Raw genomic sequence first — 6007 nt, forward strand, 5'->3', positions numbered from 1 at the left:
GTTACATTTGGAGAGTAATTAACAAAGCCTATGATGAAAGGTATATTATTCCTGCTGTAAAGCATGGAGCTAGACCTGACATTGGCTACCACAGAATGAAGTGATGGACTCTCCTGAACTCCTGATCTGGCTACTCTCCTGGAACTGGAGATTTTTTTCCAAGAAGAATGGGCAGCTTTACCATCTGAGAAAATAAAGAGCCTTATCCACAACTATCAACAAAAGGACTTCAAGCTGTCATTGTTAAAGGGGGCACAGTATTAAGAACTGGGGTATGTAAACTTTTCATCAGGGTCATTTGGGTAGTTTCTATGGTCATTATAATTTAAAAAGAATAAATGGCTTCAGCCACACACTAATCATGAGTGAAAGAAAAAGTTTTATCATTCATTTTCTCAGAAAATGGCCAAGAAATCATACATTCTCTCAGGCAAAGCCAAAAAGAATGGTGTGAGCCCATCTAATCCCCGAGAAAAAAAGACCTGCATTTAGGCAGTTGTAAGGATAATCCATGGCCCCTTATTACACGTCAAAACTTTACCAGACCACTGTGCTTCCACTGAGGACTAAAGGGCGGCTTCCAGACGCCCACCAGAAAGAAAACCCCCCAAAGTACATAAGTCCAGGTGGGCGGTGGTATGGAGGTGGACCCGGGGGAGGGATGGTGGGCCAAGGCCATGAAAGTCCAAGGGCCAGGGAGGCAGGGACCACGGCGGAGCCGCGGGCGGAGGCAGGGACCACGGCGGAGCCGCGAGCGGAGGCAGGGACCACGGCGGAGCCGCGGGCGGAGACAGGGACCAAGGCGGAGCCGCGGGCGGAGACAGGGACCAAGGCGGAGCCGCGGGCGGAGACAGGGACCAAGGAGGAGCCGCGGGCGGAGCAGGCAGCCAGGGCGAAGACTGGGACCAGGGTGGAGCCGCGGGCGGAGCAAGATCCCAGGGCGGAGCAAGATCCCCAGAGAGGGACTGGATACCAGGGTGGTGCTGGTGGTATCAGATGGTCAGATGACTCACTCGGCACAGATGACTCACTCGGCACAGATGACTCACTCGGCACAGATGACTCACTCGGCACAGATGACTTAGAAGACACAGAAGACTCACTCGGCTCAGGGGAATCGTAAGACTCAGAAGATTCAGGGGACTCGTAAGACTCAGAAGATTCAGGGGACTCGGAGGACTCAGGAGATTCACTCGGCTCGGAGGACTCAGGAGATTCACTCGGCTCGGAGGACTCAGGAGATTCACTCGGCTCGGAGGACTCAGGAGATTCACTCGGCTCGGAGGACTCAGGAGATTCACTCGGCTCGGAGGACTCAGGAGATTCACTCGGCTCGGAGGACTCAGGAGATTCACTCGGCTCGGAGGACTCAGGAGATTCACTCGGCTCGGAGGACTCAGGAGATTCACTCGGCTCGGAGGACTCAGGAGATTCACTCGGCTCGGAGGACTCAGGTTCATGAGTCTGGTTGATCTGCCGTTGAACTGGTGAGCCACACACTGAAAAAACATAGCACAATGCCAGTGCTAACATTGATGATTCACACAGATTAAAAAGTTCTGGGAGCTCCGAGGCCTTCGGTGAATCAATGGGCACAAACAGTTTCAAGAGCTCTGTAGCTGTCTCATGTGATGAAACACACCTGCTGGCCGATGATTCACTTGGGGATCTGCTCGGGGACGAGTCACTCGGAGATTGACTCAGGGAAGATTCACTCAGAGATTTACACAGGGAAGATTCACTCAGAGATTTACTCGGAAAAGATTCACTCGGGAAGGACTCACTCGGGGATTCACTCGGGAAAGACTCACTCGGGGATTCACTCGGGGATTCACTCGAGGACGCACTCGAAGACAAACTCGAGGACTCACTCGGGGATTCACTCGGGGATTCACTCGGGGGAACGAGCGGTCCAGGGATTCTGGTCGCTCGGACAGTGATCAGTGGGTGATCCAATACACTGGAGATCAAGCGGCCGACCTGGGCTTTCACGGGATGGACCGGATAACCTGGTGACTTGTGCACCGGCTCAGACACGGCGGAAGTCATCTTGTGAGCGGGGTCAGACCAAACACAGGGAAACCTTGGGAAGCACGAGGGAAAACACACAGGGGAGTGAGGAATTGCTGCTGGATCCTAGATGGTGGTTTGTTCTGTCACGGCTGAGACCAGGTAAGACAAGACGATGAGGCAAGATGCAGATCCAAGTGCAGTTTATTCCAGAATAAAGTGAATATAAGGCAAAAACAAAAACCATGGGAACACAAGGGACTGCGACATCTAACAACAAACCACAAACACAGAATGAACAAGCAGGGTATATATGCATGACTAAGACCAATAACAAAGCAGAAACAATCAGTAACTAGGACAACACACAAGGGGAGAAGCATGATCACAATGAATATCCATGGTTACAAACAAGGGGGCGGAGACATTAATTAACACAGGGAGATACAACTGGGAACAAGGGTATATATGAACACAGGTGAAACACAGGTACACAGAGACATAATATAAACCCAAAACACAAGTATAACAAAACACCAGATAACAGGGACACAGGGAACACGTTACAGTTTTTTAGGACTGCAACTTTACGCAGTGATGCAAGAACTGACAAGCAGATGATATCAGAGCACTGCGAGAACATTTACATTTAGTCTTTTACCAGACGCTTTTATCCAAAGCAATTAACAAATGAGATAAACAATACGAGCAACACAAGAACAGCAATCAACAGTCAAGTTAACACAGTATACATATATATGCACTGAGTTACGAGAAAGGAGCAACCTCAGGAGATGGAAGGGCTGAGGAGTAGTGTGGCAGAGGGTCACTCAATTAACTATCCCACAGAGTCTCATCTGTGCCTCAAGTATGCATTAAGGGATATCAACATCAAGTCCTATACAACAGATCTGATCATTTGGTGAACCAGTGACTGCTGTGAAAGGGCAGCTGACAACAATGGAAAGACCTTGCGACAGCTGACAGGAGGGAACAGACCCCAACGAGGTCGCCATGGGCTAGCTACCCGTGGCGGCGGGATCCAGCAAGAGAGGTGTATGGGTCGCACCCACACATAGCTACGAAAAGTTCTAAGAAGAAAATACTCCCTGAGCCAGCGAGAGCAGGGGCGGAAGATGGCTCATCTGTGGATAAACCGGTAATGAACACAGGAATGGAACAGACTATGAGATTGATGATCAGCATACCTGAGACTCCGACAGCTACAGCAGGACATAAGCTCCAGAACTGCATTTGTGGTTGGACAAAGGTTACTTGTTACCAGCCTGAAGGGGCAAAGGCCATTAGTCAAGTGGCCAAAAGCCTGCAACAAGATGATGTGGAAGGAGGCCAACACAGATCTCTGCAACATACTGGAAGGGATCAGAGGCACAGCCATTAAAAAGTTGGAAAAGACGATCTTATCTATGCCTACAACGTGGAATGATTTGGAGTGGTCAAAGACAAACAAGCTACTCAATCCCCACCAAGTCCAGAAGACAGACAGAGATAGATCGTCTAGTCAAGGAGAGAAGCAGTGGAAGAAGTAATGGAGGAAGGCCATAGAGGAGGAGAGGGATGGTATAAACCTGTTGCAGAAAGAGATTCAGGGCAGGCTTGCAACACTGAGGAGAGCTGAAAACTTCCTGAGGAAGCACAGAAGGAAGGAGCAAACAAGATCATGCTTCTATAAAGATCCCTTTAAATTTGTGAAAAGTCTCTTCACAAAGGAGAAGAGTGGAAGTTTCTCAGTGTCAAAGGCCGACCTGTAAGAACATCTGAAAAACTCCTGCACAGATGACAGACACCAAGAAAAAGTTACACTCCCACATGACATGCCACCAGTCAACCCATCAAAGCACGAGCTAGATATCAGTCCACCCAGGTGGAGTGAGGTAGAGCAAGGGCAGCATCGACTCCAGGCCCAAATGGAGTTTCATACAGGCTCTACAAAAACACTCCAGCTGTCCTGCAATTCCACTGGAAACTGATGATGGTTGTGTGGCAAAAGAAGGAGATACCAACAACCTGGCAGAGAGCTGCAGGGATCCTTATTCCCAAGGAAAAGGAGTCTGCAGAGATTGGACAGTTCCGACAGATCAACCTATTAAATGTGGAGGGAAAATCTTCTTTAGCCTGGTTGCTCAGAGGCTGGCAGGATACCTGCAAAGAAACAACTTGATTGACACGTAAATCCAGAAAGCAGACATCTCAGGCTTCTCCAGTTGTGTAGAACACGCTAGTGTCATCTGGCATCAGATCCAGGTTGCCAAAAAGGAGGGAACAGATCTGCACGTGGTGTTCCTGGATCTTGCAAATGCCTTTGGCTCAGTCCCTCACAACCTCCCGTGGACAGCCTTGGACTACTTTAGAGTCCCAGCAGCTCTCACAACCCTTGTCAAGGCCTATTTCAACGACGTCCAACTCTGTGTGACAACAGCGGAGTACACAACAGCTTGGCAACCCCTGGAAGTGGGAATCATGGCTGGCTGCACCATTTTCCCATTGGCCTTCACCCTGGCAATGAAGGTCATCTTTCGGGCCTCTAGATGGACAGTTGGCGGACAGAAAATAAGCCCAGTCAGAGCCTACACGGATTATCTCACATTTCTCACCACGACAAAGGTTTGCACTGTAAGGCTATTAAGTAAGCTCCAGAAAAACTTTGAGAGAGCTCGCATGAAGATCAAGCCAAGCATGTCCAGAAGTATTTACTTCATCAAGGGAAAGCTGTCAGACCACTGCTTTCACATTGTCAAGGAACCCATCCCAACTGTTTCCAAGAAGCCAGTGAAAAGCCTAGGTCATTGGTATGATGTCTCCCTTAAAGGGAAACTTCACCCATTTGCATTAAGCTTTGTACCGTTAGAACCCCAGTCATGTTTTTGAATGGTCGTGCACCATTCCCTCAGTTTCCCCTGAGAGGGGAGAAATACTGATTTCAGTGAGGCACTTCCTTCTTTCAATGATGTAAAAATCGTCATTTTGCGTCATTGAAAGAAGGAAATCCTGTATCTCTATTGAGTGTGAAAAACTACAGACACTCATTCCTCATTTTTCCAAGGTGGGGGCTATGGGTGGGACCCACTCACGCTTCAGACCAATTACAGATAAGTGGGTGGGACTTACGAAAATATACGAACACAGACCGAATAAAACGATAAGCCGCCATCTTTATGCTAAGCTAAGCTAAACAGAAGTTGTGGAGCGAGCCGAATTCATGTTACAATAACAGTGGAAGTTAATCAATATTACATGGAAGAGGGAGATTTTACAAGCGTGATGCTCTAATCCGCTGTTCATTGCACCTTTATGAGCCACAATACTGCAAAGAGCTGAGGCAGATGTAGGAACAGAAGCCCGAGGAGAAGCCGGAGCCTGGGCGTCGGCTGGGCAGAGGAGCCCGGTGAAGACGCAGCAACCATCGGCCTCTGCTGCGTAGAGAAGCTTGGACAGACTACTGCCTGTATTCTCGCTGTGTGCTTGCTTTATTACATTTCTGCATCAGATAAGGATATGGACGTTTGTTTGGTGAAGGTTTCTAGGCAAGAGAGGAACTTAAGCGCGTTTGGAACGTTTATTTCATGGACATGTTTCGTTTTACGAGCAGACGCGCTGCGGAGTATATAACCTTGGACGGACTCGCGCCGTTTGCTTTCGGTTTAAGATTTCTGGATCAGATAAGGATATGAACGTTTGTTTTGTGAATGTTTCTGGTCGCGTGCTTATTTCAAAGACGTTTACGAGCACAAGCTCCAAGAGCTGAGGCAGCGTGTCTGTGGAGATATTATGCAGGGGACGCGTTTGTGTGGAAGATGCAGGAAAAAATGGACGTCTGACTAAAGTGAGTGTTTCTATTTTCTTTGTTATACTAACGTGGCATTTATGTACACAATAGCATATCTGAGCGGTGTTTTATATGTCTATATTGTGAGAGCAGTGAGGCCAATAATAACACAAATGTAATTACAGTAAACTAAAAATTGGTAAAACTAAA

This window comes from Misgurnus anguillicaudatus, chromosome 19 (assembly GCF_027580225.2).
Source record: "Misgurnus anguillicaudatus chromosome 19, ASM2758022v2, whole genome shotgun sequence".
NCBI classification, from domain to species: Eukaryota; Metazoa; Chordata; class Actinopteri; order Cypriniformes; family Cobitidae; genus Misgurnus; species Misgurnus anguillicaudatus.